The sequence below is a fragment of the Danio rerio genome, chromosome 4, assembly GCF_049306965.1.
Source record: "Danio rerio strain Tuebingen ecotype United States chromosome 4, GRCz12tu, whole genome shotgun sequence".
NCBI classification, from domain to species: domain Eukaryota; kingdom Metazoa; phylum Chordata; class Actinopteri; order Cypriniformes; family Danionidae; genus Danio; species Danio rerio.
The window spans coordinates 38,685,149-38,698,950 of NC_133179.1; the positions used below are offsets into that span (position 1 = coordinate 38,685,149).

Sequence of the window (13,802 nt, forward strand, 5' to 3'; positions counted from 1 at the left end):
TGCCAAATGAAGCACTTCGAAAAGCTTACAGCACCTGGTATTCCCAGGCGGTCTCCCATCCAAGTACTAACCAGGCCCGACCCTGCTTTACTTCCGAGTTCAGATGAGATCGGGCATTTCCAGGGTGGTATGGCCGTAAGCGAAAGAGGCTGTCAAGCGTTGGCTATTTAAATCAGCTGCCAAATGAAGCACTTCGAAAAGCTTACAGCACCTGGTATTCCCAGGCGGTCTCCCATCCAAGTACTAACCAGGCCCGACCCTGCTTTACTTCCGAGTTCAGATGAGATCGGGCATTTCCAGGGTGGTATGGCCGTAAGCGAAAGAGGCTGTCAAGCGTTGGCTATTTAAATCAGCTGCCAAATGAAGCACTTCGAAAAGCTTACAGCACCTGGTATTCCCAGGCGGTCTCCCATCCAAGTACTAACCAGGCCCGACCCTGCTTTACTTCCGAGTTCAGATGAGATCGGGCATTTCCAGGGTGGTATGGCCGTAAGCGAAAGAGGCTGTCAAGCGTTGGCTATTTAAATCAGCTGCCAAATGAAGCACTTCGAAAAGCTTACAGCACCTGGTATTCCCAGGCGGTCTCCCATCCAAGTACTAACCAGGCCCGACCCTGCTTTACTTCCGAGTTCAGATGAGATCGGGCATTTCCAGGGTGGTATGGCCGTAAGCGAAAGAGGCTGTCAAGCGTTGGCTATTTAAATCAGCTGCCAAATGAAGCACTTCGAAAAGCTTACAGCACCTGGTATTCCCAGGCGGTCTCCCATCCAAGTACTAACCAGGCCCGACCCTGCTTTACTTCCGAGTTCAGATGAGATCGGGCATTTCCAGGGTGGTATGGCCGTAAGCGAAAGAGGCTGTCAAGCGTTGGCTATTTAAATCAGCTGCCAAATGAAGCACTTCGAAAAGCTTACAGCACCTGGTATTCCCAGGCGGTCTCCCATCCAAGTACTAACCAGGCCCGACCCTGCTTTACTTCCGAGTTCAGATGAGATCGGGCATTTCCAGGGTGGTATGGCCGTAAGCGAAAGAGGCTGTCAAGCGTTGGCTATTTAAATCAGCTGCCAAATGAAGCACTTCGAAAAGCTTACAGCACCTGGTATTCCCAGGCGGTCTCCCATCCAAGTACTAACCAGGCCCGACCCTGCTTTACTTCCGAGTTCAGATGAGATCGGGCATTTCCAGGGTGGTATGGCCGTAAGCGAAAGAGGCTGTCAAGCGTTGGCTATTTAAATCAGCTGCCAAATGAAGCACTTCGAAAAGCTTACAGCACCTGGTATTCCCAGGCGGTCTCCCATCCAAGTACTAACCAGGCCCGACCCTGCTTTACTTCCGAGTTCAGATGAGATCGGGCATTTCCAGGGTGGTATGGCCGTAAGCGAAAGAGGCTGTCAAGCGTTGGCTATTTAAATCAGCTGCCAAATGAAGCACTTCGAAAAGCTTACAGCACCTGGTATTCCCAGGCGGTCTCCCATCCAAGTACTAACCAGGCCCGACCCTGCTTTACTTCCGAGTTCAGATGAGATCGGGCATTTCCAGGGTGGTATGGCCGTAAGCGAAAGAGGCTGTCAAGCGTTGGCTATTTAAATCAGCTGCCAAATGAAGCACTTCGAAAAGCTTACAGCACCTGGTATTCCCAGGCGGTCTCCCATCCAAGTACTAACCAGGCCCGACCCTGCTTTACTTCCGAGTTCAGATGAGATCGGGCATTTCCAGGGTGGTATGGCCGTAAGCGAAAGAGGCTGTCAAGCGTTGGCTATTTAAATCAGCTGCCAAATGAAGCACTTCGAAAAGCTTACAGCACCTGGTATTCCCAGGCGGTCTCCCATCCAAGTACTAACCAGGCCCGACCCTGCTTTACTTCCGAGTTCAGATGAGATCGGGCATTTCCAGGGTGGTATGGCCGTAAGCGAAAGAGGCTGTCAAGCGTTGGCTATTTAAATCAGCTGCCAAATGAAGCACTTCGAAAAGCTTACAGCACCTGGTATTCCCAGGCGGTCTCCCATCCAAGTACTAACCAGGCCCGACCCTGCTTTACTTCCGAGTTCAGATGAGATCGGGCATTTCCAGGGTGGTATGGCCGTAAGCGAAAGAGGCTGTCAAGCGTTGGCTATTTAAATCAGCTGCCAAATGAAGCACTTCGAAAAGCTTACAGCACCTGGTATTCCCAGGCGGTCTCCCATCCAAGTACTAACCAGGCCCGACCCTGCTTTACTTCCGAGTTCAGATGAGATCGGGCATTTCCAGGGTGGTATGGCCGTAAGCGAAAGAGGCTGTCAAGCGTTGGCTATTTAAATCAGCTGCCAAATGAAGCACTTCGAAAAGCTTACAGCACCTGGTATTCCCAGGCGGTCTCCCATCCAAGTACTAACCAGGCCCGACCCTGCTTTACTTCCGAGTTCAGATGAGATCGGGCATTTCCAGGGTGGTATGGCCGTAAGCGAAAGAGGCTGTCAAGCGTTGGCTATTTAAATCAGCTGCCAAATGAAGCACTTCGAAAAGCTTACAGCACCTGGTATTCCCAGGCGGTCTCCCATCCAAGTACTAACCAGGCCCGACCCTGCTTTACTTCCGAGTTCAGATGAGATCGGGCATTTCCAGGGTGGTATGGCCGTAAGCGAAAGAGGCTGTCAAGCGTTGGCTATTTAAATCAGCTGCCAAATGAAGCACTTCGAAAAGCTTACAGCACCTGGTATTCCCAGGCGGTCTCCCATCCAAGTACTAACCAGGCCCGACCCTGCTTTACTTCCGAGTTCAGATGAGATCGGGCATTTCCAGGGTGGTATGGCCGTAAGCGAAAGAGGCTGTCAAGCGTTGGCTATTTAAATCAGCTGCCAAATGAAGCACTTCGAAAAGCTTACAGCACCTGGTATTCCCAGGCGGTCTCCCATCCAAGTACTAACCAGGCCCGACCCTGCTTTACTTCCGAGTTCAGATGAGATCGGGCATTTCCAGGGTGGTATGGCCGTAAGCGAAAGAGGCTGTCAAGCGTTGGCTATTTAAATCAGCTGCCAAATGAAGCACTTCGAAAAGCTTACRGCACCTGGTATTCCCAGGCGGTCTCCCATCAAGTACTAACCAGGCCCGACCCTGCTTTACTTCCGAGTTCAGATGAGATCGGGCATTTCCAGGGTGGTATGGCCGTAAGCGAAAGAGGCTGTCAAGCGTTGGCTATTTAAATCAGCTGCCAAATGAAGCACTTCGAAAAGCTTACRGCACCTGGTATTCCCAGGCGGTCTCCCATCCAAGTACTAACCAGGCCCGACCCTGCTTTACTTCCGAGTTCAGATGAGATCGGGCATTTCCAGGGTGGTATGGCCGTAAGCGAAAGAGGCTGTCAAGCGTTGGCTATTTAAATCAGCTGCCAAATGAAGCACTTCGAAAAGCTTACAGCACCTGGTATTCCCAGGCGGTCTCCCATCCAAGTACTAACCAGGCCCGACCCTGCTTTACTTCCGAGTTCAGATGAGATCGGGCATTTCCAGGGTGGTATGGCCGTAAGCGAAAGAGGCTGTCAAGCGTTGGCTATTTAAATCAGCTGCCAAATGAAGCACTTCGAAAAGCTTACAGCACCTGGTATTCCCAGGCGGTCTCCCATCCAAGTACTAACCAGGCCCGACCCTGCTTTACTTCCGAGTTCAGATGAGATCGGGCATTTCCAGGGTGGTATGGCCGTAAGCGAAAGAGGCTGTCAAGCGTTGGCTATTTAAATCAGCTGCCAAATGAAGCACTTCGAAAAGCTTWCAGCACCTGGTATTCCCAGGCGGTCTCCCATCCAAGTACTAACCAGGCCYGACCCTGCTTTACTTCCGAGTTCAGATGAGATCGGGCATTTCCAGGGTGGTATGGCCGTAAGCGAAAGAGGCTGTCAAGCGTTGGCTATTTAAATCAGCTGCCAAATGAAGCACTTCGAAAAGCTTAMAGCACCTGGTATTCCCAGGCGGTCTCCCATCCAAGTACTAACCAGGCCCGACCCTGCTTTACTTCCGAGTTCAGATGAGATCGGGCATTTCCAGGGTGGTATGGCCGTAAGCGAAAGAGGCTGTCAAGCGTTGGCTATTTAAATCAGCTGCCAAATGAAGCACTTCGAAAAGCTTACAGCACCTGGTATTCCCAGGCGGTCTCCCATYCAAGTACTAACCAGGCCCGACCCTGCTTTACTTCCGAGTTCAGATGAGATCGGGCATTTCCAGGGTGGTATGGCCGTAAGCGAAAGAGGCTGTCAAGCGTTGGCTATTTAAATCAGCTGCCAAATGAAGCACTTCGAAAAGCTTACAGCACCTGGTATTCCCAGGCGGTCTCCCATCCAAGTACTAACCAGGCCCGACCCTGCTTTACTTCCGAGTTCAGATGAGATCGGGCATTTCCAGGGTGGTATGGCCGTAAGCGAAAGAGGCTGTCAAGCGTTGGCTATTTAAATCAGCTGCCAAATGAAGCACTTCGAAAAGCTTACAGCACCTGGTATTCCCAGGCGGTCTCCCATCCAAGTACTAACCAGGCCCGACCCTGCTTTACTTCCGAGTTCAGATGAGATCGGGCATTTCCAGGGTGGTATGGCCGTAAGCGAAAGAGGCTRTCAAGCGTTGGCTATTTAAATCAGCTGCCAAATGAAGCACTTCGAAAAGCTTACAGCACCTGGTATTCCCAGGCGGTCTCCCATYCAAGTACTAACCAGGCCCGACCCTGCTTTACTTCCGAGTTCAGATGAGATCGGGCATTTCCAGGGTGGTATGGCCGTAAGCGAAAGAGGCTGTCAAGCGTTGGCTATTTAAATCAGCTGCCAAATGAAGCACTTCGAAAAGCTTACAGCACCTGGTATTCCCAGGCGGTCTCCCATCCAAGTACTAACCAGGCCCGACCCTGCTTTACTTCCGAGTTCAGATGAGATCGGGCATTTCCAGGGTGGTATGGCCGTAAGCGAAAGAGGCTGTCAAGCGTTGGCTATTTAAATCAGCTGCCAAATGAAGCACTTCGAAAAGCTTACAGCACCTGGTATTCCCAGGCGGTCTCCCATCCAAGTACTAACCAGGCCCGACCCTGCTTTACTTCCGAGTTCAGATGAGATCGGGCATTTCCAGGGTGGTATGGCCGTAAGCGAAAGAGGCTGTCAAGCGTTGGCTATTTAAATCAGCTGCCAAATGAAGCACTTCGAAAAGCTTACAGCACCTGGTATTCCCAGGCGGTCTCCCATCCAAGTACTAACCAGGCCCGACCCTGCTTTACTTCCGAGTTCAGATGAGATCGGGCATTTCCAGGGTGGTATGGCCGTAAGCGAAAGAGGCTGTCAAGCGTTGGCTATTTAAATCAGCTGCCAAATGAAGCACTTCGAAAAGCTTACAGCACCTGGTATTCCCAGGCGGTCTCCCATTCAAGTACTAACCAGGCCCGTCCCTGCTTTACTTCCGAGTTCAGATGAGATCGGGCATTTCCAGGGTGGTATGGCCGTAAGCGAAAGAGGCTGTCAAGCGTTGGCTTTTTAAATCAGCTGCCAAATGAAGCACTTCGAAAAGCTTACAGCACCTGGTATTCCCAGGCGGTCTCCCATCCAAGTACTAACCAGGCCCGACCCTGCTTTACTTCCGAGTTCAGATGAGATCGGGCAGTTCCAGGGTGGTATGGCCGTAAGCGAAAGAGGCTGTCAAGCGTTGGCTATTTAAATCAGCTGCCAAATGAAGCACTTCGAAAAGCTTACAGCACCTGGTATTCCCAGGCGGTCTCCCATCCAAGTACTAACCAGGCCCGACCCTGCTTTACTTCCGAGTTCAGATGAGATCGGGCATTTCCAGGGTGGTATGGCCGTAAGCGAAAGAGTCTGTCAAGCGTTGGCTATTTAAATCAGCTGCCAAATGAAGCACTTCGAAAAGCTTACAGCACCTGGTATTCCCAGGCGGTCTCCCATCCAAGTACTAACCAGGCCCGACCCTGCTTTACTTCCGAGTTCAGATGAGATCGGGCATTTCCAGGGTGGTATGGCCGTAAGCGAAAGAGGCTGTCAAGCGTTGGCTATTTAAATCAGCTGCCAAATGAAGCACTTCGAAAAGCTTACAGCACCTGGTATTCCCAGGCGGTCTCCCATTCAAGTACTAACCAGGCCCGACCCTGCATTACTTCCGAGTTCAGATGAGATCGGGTATTTCCAGGGTGGTATGGCCGTAAGCGAAAGAGGCTGTCAAGCGTTGGCTATTTAAATCAGCTGCCAAATGAAGCACTTCGAAAAGCTTACAGCACCTGGTATTCCCAGGCGGTCTCCCATCCAAGTACTAACCAGGCCCGACCCTGCTTTACTTCCGAGTTCAGATGAGATCGGGCATTTCCAGGGTGGTATGGCCGTAAGCGAAAGAGGCTGTCAAGCGTTGGCTATTTAAATCAGCTGCCAAATGAAGCACTTCGAAAAGCTTTCAGCACCTGGTATTCCCAGGCGGTCTCCCTTCCAAGTACTAACCAGGCCCGACCCTGCTTTACTTCCGAGTTCAGATGAGATCGGACATTTCCAGGGTGGTATGGCCGTAAGCGAAAGAGGCTGTCAAGCGTTGGCTATTTAAATCAGCTGCCAAATGAAGCACTTCGAAAAGCTTTCAGCACCTGGTATTCCCAGGCGGTCTCCCATCCAAGTACTAACCAGGCCCGACCCTGCTTTACTTCCGAGTTCAGATGAGATCGGGCATTTCCAGGGTGGTATGGCCGTAAGCGAAAGAGGCTGTCAAGCGTTGGCTATTTAAATCAGCTGCCAAATGAAGCACTTCGAAAAGCTTACAGCACCTGGTATTCCCAGGCGGTCTCCCATCCAAGTACTAACCAGGCCCGACCCTGCTTTACTTCCGAGTTCAGATGAGATCGGGCATTTCCAGGGTGGTATGGCCGTAAGCGAAAGAGGCTGTCAAGCGTTGGCTATTTAAATCAGCTGCCAAATGAAGCACTTCGAAAAGCTTACAGCACCTGGTATTCCCAGGCGGTCTCCCATCCAAGTACTAACCAGGCCCGACCCTGCTTTACTTCCAAGTTCAGATGAGATCGGGCATTTCCAGGGTGGTATGGCCGTAAGCGAAAGAGGCTGTCAAGCGTTGGCTATTTAAATCAGCTGCCAAATGAAGCACTTCGAAAAGCTTACAGCACCTGGTATTCCCAGGCGGTCTCCCATCCAAGTACTAACCAGGCCCGACCCTGCTTTACTTCCGAGTTCAGATGAGATCGGGCATTTCCAGGGTGGTATGGCCGTAAGCGAAAGAGGCTGTCAAGCGTTGGCTATTTAAATCAGCTGCCAAATGAAGCACTTCGAAAAGCTTACAGCACCTGGTATTCCCAGGCGGTCTCCCATCCAAGTACTAACCAGGCCCGACCCTGCTTTACTTCCGAGTTCAGATGAGATCGGGCATTTCCAGGGTGGTATGGCCGTAAGCGAAAGAGGCTGTCAAGCGTTGGCTATTTAAATCAGCTGCCAAATGAAGCACTTCGAAAAGCTTACAGCACCTGGTATTCCCAGGCGGTCTCCCATCCAAGTACTAACCAGGCCCGACCCTGCTTTACTTCCGAGTTCAGATGAGATCGGGCATTTCCAGGGTGGTATGGCCATAAGCGAAAGAGGCTGTCAAGCGTTGGCTATTTAAATCAGCTGCCAAATGAAGCACTTCGAAAAGCTTTCAGCACCTGGTATTCCCAGGCGGTCTCCCTTCCAAGTACTAACCAGGCCCGACCCTGCTTTACTTCCGAGTTCAGATGAGATCGGGCATTTCCAGGGTGGTATGGCCGTAAGCGAAAGAGGCTGTCAAGCGTTGGCTATTTAAATCAGCTGCCAAATGAAGCACTTCGAAAAGCTTACAGCACCTGGTATTCCCAGGCGGTCTCCCATCCAAGTACTAACCAGGCCCGACCCTGCTTTACTTCCGAGTTCAGATGAGATCGGGCATTTCCAGGGTGGTATGGCCGTAAGCGAAAGAGGCTGTCAAGCGTTGGCTATTTAAATCAGCTGCCAAATGAAGCACTTCGAAAAGCTTTCAGCACCTGGTATTCCCAGGCGGTCTCCCATCCAAGTACTAACCAGGCCCGACCCTGCTTTACTTCCGAGTTCAGATGAGATCGGGCATTTCCAGGGTGGTATGGCCGTAAGCGAAAGAGGCTGTCAAGCGTTGGCTATTTAAATCAGCTGCCAAATGAAGCACTTCGAAAAGCTTACAGCACCTGGTATTCCCAGGCGGTCTCCCATCCAAGTACTAACCAGGCCCGACCCTGCTTTACTTCCGAGTTCAGATGAGATCGGGCATTTCCAGGGTGGTATGGCCGTAAGCGAAAGAGGCTGTCAAGCGTTGGCTATTTAAATCAGCTGCCAAATGAAGCACTTCGAAAAGCTTACAGCACCTGGTATTCCCAGGCGGTCTCCCATCCAAGTACTAACCAGGCCCGACCCTGCTTTACTTCCGAGTTCAGATGAGATCGGGCATTTCCAGGGTGGTATGGCCGTAAGCGAAAGAGGCTGTCAAGCGTTGGCTATTTAAATCAGCTGCCAAATGAAGCACTTCGAAAAGCTTACAGCACCTGGTATTCCCAGGCGGTCTCCCATCCAAGTACTAACCAGGCCCGACCCTGCTTTACTTCCGAGTTCAGATGAGATCGGGCATTTCCAGGGTGGTATGGCCGTAAGCGAAAGAGGCTGTCAAGCGTTGGCTATTTAAATCAGCTGCCAAATGAAGCACTTCGAAAAGCTTACAGCACCTGGTATTCCCAGGCGGTCTCCCATCCAAGTACTAACCAGGTCCGACCCTGCTTTACTTCCGAGTTCAGATGAGATCGGGCATTTCCAGGGTGGTATGGCCGTAAGCGAAAGAGGCTGTCAAGCGTTGGCTATTTAAATCAGCTGCCAAATGAAGCACTTTGAAAAGCTTACAGCACCTGGTATTCCCAGGCGGTCTCCCATCCAAGTACTAACCAGGCCCGACCCTGCTTTACTTCCGAGTTCAGATGAGATCGGGCATTTCCAGGGTGGTATGGCCGTAAGCGAAAGAGTCTGTCAAGCGTTGGCTATTTAAATCAGCTGCCAAATGAAGCACTTCGAGAAGCTTACAGCACCTGGTATTCCCAGGCGGTCTCCCATCCAAGTACTAACCAGGCCCGACCCTGCTTTACTTCCGAGTTCAGATGAGATCGGGCATTTCTTTTTTTTTTTTTTTTTTTTTTTTTTTTTTTTATTAAAAAATAATCACATTACATTAACATTTAAATACTTCAAGGAATTTCACAAAACAAATACATTAAAATAAACATTCTTCATAAAATAACATCCTCTTTGGGCATTTTCCACTTTAAACCACTTAAAACATTATACACTTCATCATTAAACACATCATAAAAGCTTGGTAACATGTCTTCTCCTTTAAAATACCAGTACAGTCTTTCTATGTATCTTTCCATTTTTCGTTTTAGTACATTCCACACATTTAAAACAACTTTTGCCTGCTTTGCTACATTTCTTCTTTCCCACACACATTTTTTAATCATCATTATAAGAAGATTTACAAACTTTTTGTTTTTGTTTTCCATATTCCATCCGAACATCACAAGAGTATTCCATTCCAATTGTTCTTCATCCCAATCTTTCAATAAATCTTTTAGCATTTTTTGGCATTTCATGTAAAAACATTCTAATTCTTTACAGTATAAAAACAGGTGTAAAATTCCTTCATCTTCTTGAAAACATACCTTACATGTTGCATTTGGTTCTCTCTGTATCTTTGTTAAAATGCACTCAGTAAAAATTGCCCTGTGTCTTATAAAATATTCAAAACATTCCAATCTTGTTTCTATTATTTTCCCTCTCATGTTTTTCCATATATTTTCCTTTTCCACACTATTCAATCTTTGTACCCAAAAGTTATTTGCTATAGGTTCTTGAAATACACTATCTCTAAAATACACATAAAAGTCTTTCAGTAAACAATCTTTAAAATCACAAAGCTTTCCTTTTAAATAGACATGTATGACTTTTTCATTCCCACCTTCTTCCATATTTTCTATTCTTGTAATCCATTCTTTTGGTATGGCACCTTTGACCGTTTCAAGTTTATTTTCTATTTCCTTTACACTGTATTCCTCTTTAGCTTCTTCCATTAAGTCTACTATATATTGCTTATTTAAAAATCCCTTTTTGAATTCATAAAGAACATCCCTTATTCTTAAAATCCCCACATTCATCCATTTTTTAAAAAATAGTTCCTTCCCTTCTTTTAAAATACTTTTATTTAAAAACAAAGGTTGATTTAACAAGTTTTCTCTTCCCTTTACTTGGTAAAATACTCCGTCTAAAAATTTCCCCCATGCACTTAAAATTTCTTGATAAAACCCTGGTAACTTTTCCGTCATCCAGTTTTTTGTTTTTAACCAAAGAATGTCTTCTCCTAAGTTAAAATTGCCAACTTTGTTTAAAAAATATTTCATAACCTTTTTCCATTCTGTTGAGTTCTCCTCTTGTAAAAGCTTTTTAACTATTTTGACTCTAAGACAATTCTTCCTTTGTTTAATATCAATCAATCCTATCCCTCCTTCTTCTGTTGCTCCTATTATTGTATTGTACGCAATTCTTGGGGGTTTCCCCTCCCATAAAAAATCTTGAACACACTTTTTCAATCTCGCTTCTATCCAACATGGCATTTCTGTTACATATAATTTATACCATAGCTTTGATGTCATTAAAACATTTAATATTAATGCTTTCCCCTTTAAACAAAGTTCTCTCATCCTCCAAAAATTTAATCTTGATTCTATTCCTCTTATTAGATCATCCCACATCTTCTCTGTTGCTTTTCTTTCATTTTTACCAATTAAAATTCCTAAAATTTTCAGCTCTTCTACTTCTCTAAATTGAAAACAATCTGTTAAAATATCTGCTTTACCAAACCTCATATATTGTGTTTTATTTTCATTTATTTTGCTTCCTGTTCCCTTACAAAACTCCTGTACTTTTTTCATGGCTTCTTTTACACTCTTTTTATCCTTCACTATTATTGTTGTATCATCAGCATACTGGTATATTTTTCCTTCATCCTCCTCTTCTTCTATTTTTATTCCTTTAATTTTAGTTTCTTGTTTTATTGCTAACCCTAAAGGTTCTGCGACTAGGGAATATAATAGCGCTGAAAGAGGACATCCTTGTCTAATCGATCTTGTAATTTTAAAACAATCTGTTAAAAAACCATTACATTTTACTTTTGTTAAAGCCCCTTTATATAAAATTTTAATCCAATTAATAAAATTCTCTCCAAATCCAAATGTTTTGAGCACATCAAATAAGTAAGTATGTTCTACTCTGTCAAAAGCCTTTTCAAAATCTACACTAATTAAAAAACCATTCATCTTCTTTTCTTGTAAATAGTCTATTGTGCTTTTAATACTCATTGTTACATCTGCAATATCTCTCCCTCTTATTGCATATGCTTGATTTGATTTAATTAATTTAGGCATCACTTCCTTTAATCTATTCGCTAAAACTTTTGCTAAAATCTTTAAATCTGTATTCAACATTGTTATTGGTCTATAATTTTGTAATTCAGTTTTTGCTCCTTTTCTTTTATATATTAACTTCATTAATCCCATCCCCATTCTTTCATTCATCTCTTTACATTTAAAAATTTCTTTAAAAACTTCTTTAAGTATTCCTTTTAAAATATCTTTAAAAACAATATAAAATTCATTTCCTATTCCATCTATACCTGGACTTTTCTTTTTATTTAGTTGATTTATTGCAATTTCAATCTCTTCTTCATCTATTTCTCTGTCACATTCTTTGTTGTCATCTTTTTCTAATTTTACTTTTATATAATTTAGAATCTTCCTTTCTTTTTCTTCATCAATACCTTTTGCTTCAAAAAGATCTTCATAAAAATGTTTGATTTCTTCTAGTATTTCTATGTTTCCTTTCGCAATTTTTCCATTTCTCCCTTTAATTTCCTTTAGTATTCCTGCTTTACCTCTTTGCTTCTCTAAATCAAAAAAGAATTTTGTGCATTTTTCCCCTTCTACTGTGTATTTAGATCTGCTCCTCAACATTGCCCCCTTATATTTGTCTTCTTCTAAATCTCTTAATTTTTGCTCTATTTCTTTGATTTTTTCAATATCTTTATTTTCTTTGTTTAATTCTTTTTCTAAGGATTTTTTAACTTCATTTTCTGTATACTTTTTACATCTTTGTAGTACTGCGCAATATTTGATTGTGTATTTTCTTATTTGGTATTTTATGTTTTCCCACCATATCCTTTTATCTTCATCATACATTCTATTTTCTTTTTCTTTCTCTATTATTTCTTTGACTTTTTGAACATAATCTTCATTTTTTAAAATGGTTGTGTTTAAAATCCAAGTTCCTGGTCCTTTTTGTATGTTATCTACATTCACTTTAAAATGCAAGAGCTTATGATCACTAAAACTGTTCTCTTCATACTGTATGTTTTCTATAAAATTCTCAATATTCCTAGTACATAATATAAAATCTATTCTAGTTTGACATATAAAATCTCCAACTATTTGTCTCCTTGAAAACTCTCTTTTTTCTTTGTTTTTTTCCCTCCATATGTCTATTAAATTATTTTCTTTTATTAGCTCCTTTAGTTCTTTCCTTGCTGTGTCAGATTTAAAAACCATTCCATCTGCCATGTCTTGTTTATTAAAAACTGTATTAAAATCTCCTACCATTATTATTTTTTTATATCTCTCAATTACCTTATTTAAAATCTTAAAAAACTCTTTTTTATCTTTCTCTTCCGTTGGTGCATGTATATTGGCTATAATCATTTCTTGTCCTTCATAGTTTACTTCTATCACTAAACACTTTCCATTATTGTCTTTATACAAGATTTTTTTAATATTAAAAACATCTTTTTTTATTAAAAATGCCACCCCTATTCCAGATTTGCCATCACCATTGTTATATAAGATATCCCCCTCCCACTTCTTTTTAAAATCTTCCATTACATAATCTTTCCAGTTTGTTTCTTGTAATACTATCATGTCCTTATTTTTACATTTTTCTCTTATTTTCTCAAATTTCCCTTTTTCCATCATACCTCTTGCATTAAAAGATACACATTTTAAAACCATTAAAAGAAATAAAAATAAAATTAAAAACCTAAAAATCATTATTACTCATCATCTCCCTCCATTTCCTTTAACACTTCATATCTGTTCATGTTTTTCATTCTTGTAGTCAATTTTCTCTTTGTACTTTCTAGATTAGGTTTAATCTTTAATGTCCTTCTTCGAATTGTTCTTCTCTCCTCTCTGTCCATTTTAATTTCTTCTTCTCTTCCAATTTCATTACTTTTTTCTTCATTTCTTTGTCCAGTCTTCACCTCATTGTCTCCACACATCTGAGAGTTGTCCATTGTTTCCATTTCTATGTTTTCATTATCCTCTTCTTCTCTTTTTTCAGTTTCTTTGAAAAGCGTTTGCCTCTCCCTTTCTTCCAATATCAGTCTTTCATTTGCTTCATTTTGCATTTTTCCTCTCTCTTCTTCATGTCTTTCTTCACAAAAAATGTCATCTTCATTATTCCTCTTATGCATTTTCTTATCCTCTTGAATTCCTTTTCCATTTTGTATCTCTTTCAGTAAGTCTTTTGGTTGTAAAACTCCTGCTTGTTCTTCTCCTTCATTTTGTTCTACATTGTTTACTTTATGCACTTGCCTGTTTATCTGGTTTCTCTCTTCTCCTTCCTCTGCCTCCATCCAACATTCACATTTTGCTAAAATTTGGAGGCATTCCGGGCATTTGATTGCATCACAGTTTCTTGCAAAATGTCCTCTTTCTTCGCACTTAAAGCA

General features: G+C 43.7%; 1 long non-coding RNA gene and 51 other non-coding genes across 53 annotated transcripts in view; all 52 read right to left on the reverse strand.

Annotated features, from left to right (window-relative positions):
- The window catches only part of LOC141381752 (uncharacterized), a 537,547-nt gene that overhangs the window by 18,294 nt on the left and 505,451 nt on the right, over window positions 1-13,802 (reverse strand). The gene's annotated exons all lie outside the window — the stretch shown is intronic.
- Window positions 23-141, reverse strand: LOC137489575 (5S ribosomal RNA). The gene has a single exon (XR_011008980.1). It is a non-coding gene; the product is annotated as a 5S ribosomal RNA (ribosomal RNA).
- On the reverse strand, window positions 200-318 carry LOC137489521 (5S ribosomal RNA). The gene has a single exon (XR_011008926.2). It is a non-coding gene; the product is annotated as a 5S ribosomal RNA (ribosomal RNA).
- LOC137489574 (5S ribosomal RNA) lies at window positions 377-495 on the reverse strand. Its single transcript, XR_011008979.1, has one exon. It is a non-coding gene; the product is annotated as a 5S ribosomal RNA (ribosomal RNA).
- LOC137489562 (5S ribosomal RNA) lies at window positions 554-672 on the reverse strand. The gene has a single exon (XR_011008967.2). It is a non-coding gene; the product is annotated as a 5S ribosomal RNA (ribosomal RNA).
- On the reverse strand, window positions 731-849 carry LOC137489547 (5S ribosomal RNA). Its single transcript, XR_011008952.2, has one exon. It is a non-coding gene; the product is annotated as a 5S ribosomal RNA (ribosomal RNA).
- On the reverse strand, window positions 908-1,026 carry LOC137489573 (5S ribosomal RNA). Its single transcript, XR_011008978.1, has one exon. It is a non-coding gene; the product is annotated as a 5S ribosomal RNA (ribosomal RNA).
- Window positions 1,085-1,203, reverse strand: LOC137489520 (5S ribosomal RNA). The gene has a single exon (XR_011008925.2). It is a non-coding gene; the product is annotated as a 5S ribosomal RNA (ribosomal RNA).
- LOC137489572 (5S ribosomal RNA) lies at window positions 1,262-1,380 on the reverse strand. Its single transcript, XR_011008977.1, has one exon. It is a non-coding gene; the product is annotated as a 5S ribosomal RNA (ribosomal RNA).
- LOC137489561 (5S ribosomal RNA) lies at window positions 1,439-1,557 on the reverse strand. Its single transcript, XR_011008966.2, has one exon. It is a non-coding gene; the product is annotated as a 5S ribosomal RNA (ribosomal RNA).
- Window positions 1,616-1,734, reverse strand: LOC137489546 (5S ribosomal RNA). Its single transcript, XR_011008951.2, has one exon. It is a non-coding gene; the product is annotated as a 5S ribosomal RNA (ribosomal RNA).
- Window positions 1,793-1,911, reverse strand: LOC137489571 (5S ribosomal RNA). Its single transcript, XR_011008976.1, has one exon. It is a non-coding gene; the product is annotated as a 5S ribosomal RNA (ribosomal RNA).
- LOC137489519 (5S ribosomal RNA) lies at window positions 1,970-2,088 on the reverse strand. The gene has a single exon (XR_011008924.2). It is a non-coding gene; the product is annotated as a 5S ribosomal RNA (ribosomal RNA).
- LOC137489570 (5S ribosomal RNA) lies at window positions 2,147-2,265 on the reverse strand. Its single transcript, XR_011008975.1, has one exon. It is a non-coding gene; the product is annotated as a 5S ribosomal RNA (ribosomal RNA).
- On the reverse strand, window positions 2,324-2,442 carry LOC137489560 (5S ribosomal RNA). The gene has a single exon (XR_011008965.2). It is a non-coding gene; the product is annotated as a 5S ribosomal RNA (ribosomal RNA).
- Window positions 2,501-2,619, reverse strand: LOC137489544 (5S ribosomal RNA). Its single transcript, XR_011008949.2, has one exon. It is a non-coding gene; the product is annotated as a 5S ribosomal RNA (ribosomal RNA).
- Window positions 2,678-2,796, reverse strand: LOC137489569 (5S ribosomal RNA). The gene has a single exon (XR_011008974.1). It is a non-coding gene; the product is annotated as a 5S ribosomal RNA (ribosomal RNA).
- Window positions 2,855-2,973, reverse strand: LOC137489518 (5S ribosomal RNA). Its single transcript, XR_011008923.2, has one exon. It is a non-coding gene; the product is annotated as a 5S ribosomal RNA (ribosomal RNA).
- LOC137489568 (5S ribosomal RNA) lies at window positions 3,032-3,149 on the reverse strand. The gene has a single exon (XR_011008973.2). It is a non-coding gene; the product is annotated as a 5S ribosomal RNA (ribosomal RNA).
- LOC137489559 (5S ribosomal RNA) lies at window positions 3,208-3,326 on the reverse strand. Its single transcript, XR_011008964.2, has one exon. It is a non-coding gene; the product is annotated as a 5S ribosomal RNA (ribosomal RNA).
- On the reverse strand, window positions 3,385-3,503 carry LOC137489543 (5S ribosomal RNA). The gene has a single exon (XR_011008948.2). It is a non-coding gene; the product is annotated as a 5S ribosomal RNA (ribosomal RNA).
- On the reverse strand, window positions 3,562-3,680 carry LOC137489566 (5S ribosomal RNA). Its single transcript, XR_011008971.1, has one exon. It is a non-coding gene; the product is annotated as a 5S ribosomal RNA (ribosomal RNA).
- Window positions 3,739-3,857, reverse strand: LOC137489517 (5S ribosomal RNA). Its single transcript, XR_011008922.2, has one exon. It is a non-coding gene; the product is annotated as a 5S ribosomal RNA (ribosomal RNA).
- Window positions 3,916-4,034, reverse strand: LOC137489565 (5S ribosomal RNA). Its single transcript, XR_011008970.2, has one exon. It is a non-coding gene; the product is annotated as a 5S ribosomal RNA (ribosomal RNA).
- On the reverse strand, window positions 4,093-4,211 carry LOC137489558 (5S ribosomal RNA). The gene has a single exon (XR_011008963.2). It is a non-coding gene; the product is annotated as a 5S ribosomal RNA (ribosomal RNA).
- On the reverse strand, window positions 4,270-4,388 carry LOC137489542 (5S ribosomal RNA). Its single transcript, XR_011008947.2, has one exon. It is a non-coding gene; the product is annotated as a 5S ribosomal RNA (ribosomal RNA).
- On the reverse strand, window positions 4,447-4,565 carry LOC137489564 (5S ribosomal RNA). The gene has a single exon (XR_011008969.1). It is a non-coding gene; the product is annotated as a 5S ribosomal RNA (ribosomal RNA).
- LOC137489516 (5S ribosomal RNA) lies at window positions 4,624-4,742 on the reverse strand. Its single transcript, XR_011008921.2, has one exon. It is a non-coding gene; the product is annotated as a 5S ribosomal RNA (ribosomal RNA).
- On the reverse strand, window positions 4,801-4,919 carry LOC137492124 (5S ribosomal RNA). The gene has a single exon (XR_011008961.1). It is a non-coding gene; the product is annotated as a 5S ribosomal RNA (ribosomal RNA).
- Window positions 4,978-5,096, reverse strand: LOC137492123 (5S ribosomal RNA). Its single transcript, XR_011012095.1, has one exon. It is a non-coding gene; the product is annotated as a 5S ribosomal RNA (ribosomal RNA).
- LOC137492122 (5S ribosomal RNA) lies at window positions 5,155-5,273 on the reverse strand. The gene has a single exon (XR_011012094.1). It is a non-coding gene; the product is annotated as a 5S ribosomal RNA (ribosomal RNA).
- Window positions 5,332-5,450, reverse strand: LOC137489545 (5S ribosomal RNA). The gene has a single exon (XR_012404584.1). It is a non-coding gene; the product is annotated as a 5S ribosomal RNA (ribosomal RNA).
- Window positions 5,509-5,627, reverse strand: LOC137493936 (5S ribosomal RNA). The gene has a single exon (XR_011013911.2). It is a non-coding gene; the product is annotated as a 5S ribosomal RNA (ribosomal RNA).
- LOC137492121 (5S ribosomal RNA) lies at window positions 5,686-5,804 on the reverse strand. The gene has a single exon (XR_011012093.1). It is a non-coding gene; the product is annotated as a 5S ribosomal RNA (ribosomal RNA).
- Window positions 5,863-5,981, reverse strand: LOC137492120 (5S ribosomal RNA). Its single transcript, XR_011012092.1, has one exon. It is a non-coding gene; the product is annotated as a 5S ribosomal RNA (ribosomal RNA).
- Window positions 6,040-6,158, reverse strand: LOC137489540 (5S ribosomal RNA). The gene has a single exon (XR_012404727.1). It is a non-coding gene; the product is annotated as a 5S ribosomal RNA (ribosomal RNA).
- LOC137492119 (5S ribosomal RNA) lies at window positions 6,217-6,335 on the reverse strand. Its single transcript, XR_011012091.1, has one exon. It is a non-coding gene; the product is annotated as a 5S ribosomal RNA (ribosomal RNA).
- On the reverse strand, window positions 6,394-6,512 carry LOC137489514 (5S ribosomal RNA). Its single transcript, XR_012404933.1, has one exon. It is a non-coding gene; the product is annotated as a 5S ribosomal RNA (ribosomal RNA).
- On the reverse strand, window positions 6,571-6,689 carry LOC137489512 (5S ribosomal RNA). Its single transcript, XR_012404690.1, has one exon. It is a non-coding gene; the product is annotated as a 5S ribosomal RNA (ribosomal RNA).
- Window positions 6,748-6,866, reverse strand: LOC137492115 (5S ribosomal RNA). The gene has a single exon (XR_011012087.1). It is a non-coding gene; the product is annotated as a 5S ribosomal RNA (ribosomal RNA).
- Window positions 6,925-7,043, reverse strand: LOC137492114 (5S ribosomal RNA). The gene has a single exon (XR_011012086.2). It is a non-coding gene; the product is annotated as a 5S ribosomal RNA (ribosomal RNA).
- On the reverse strand, window positions 7,102-7,220 carry LOC137492113 (5S ribosomal RNA). The gene has a single exon (XR_011012085.1). It is a non-coding gene; the product is annotated as a 5S ribosomal RNA (ribosomal RNA).
- Window positions 7,279-7,397, reverse strand: LOC137494044 (5S ribosomal RNA). Its single transcript, XR_011014019.2, has one exon. It is a non-coding gene; the product is annotated as a 5S ribosomal RNA (ribosomal RNA).
- LOC137493928 (5S ribosomal RNA) lies at window positions 7,456-7,574 on the reverse strand. Its single transcript, XR_011013903.2, has one exon. It is a non-coding gene; the product is annotated as a 5S ribosomal RNA (ribosomal RNA).
- Window positions 7,633-7,751, reverse strand: LOC137493766 (5S ribosomal RNA). The gene has a single exon (XR_011013741.2). It is a non-coding gene; the product is annotated as a 5S ribosomal RNA (ribosomal RNA).
- LOC137491976 (5S ribosomal RNA) lies at window positions 7,810-7,928 on the reverse strand. Its single transcript, XR_011011948.1, has one exon. It is a non-coding gene; the product is annotated as a 5S ribosomal RNA (ribosomal RNA).
- Window positions 7,987-8,105, reverse strand: LOC137491978 (5S ribosomal RNA). The gene has a single exon (XR_011011950.2). It is a non-coding gene; the product is annotated as a 5S ribosomal RNA (ribosomal RNA).
- On the reverse strand, window positions 8,164-8,282 carry LOC137491979 (5S ribosomal RNA). The gene has a single exon (XR_011011951.1). It is a non-coding gene; the product is annotated as a 5S ribosomal RNA (ribosomal RNA).
- Window positions 8,341-8,459, reverse strand: LOC137491980 (5S ribosomal RNA). The gene has a single exon (XR_011011952.1). It is a non-coding gene; the product is annotated as a 5S ribosomal RNA (ribosomal RNA).
- On the reverse strand, window positions 8,518-8,636 carry LOC137491981 (5S ribosomal RNA). The gene has a single exon (XR_011011953.1). It is a non-coding gene; the product is annotated as a 5S ribosomal RNA (ribosomal RNA).
- Window positions 8,695-8,813, reverse strand: LOC137491982 (5S ribosomal RNA). Its single transcript, XR_011011954.2, has one exon. It is a non-coding gene; the product is annotated as a 5S ribosomal RNA (ribosomal RNA).
- On the reverse strand, window positions 8,872-8,990 carry LOC137491984 (5S ribosomal RNA). Its single transcript, XR_011011956.1, has one exon. It is a non-coding gene; the product is annotated as a 5S ribosomal RNA (ribosomal RNA).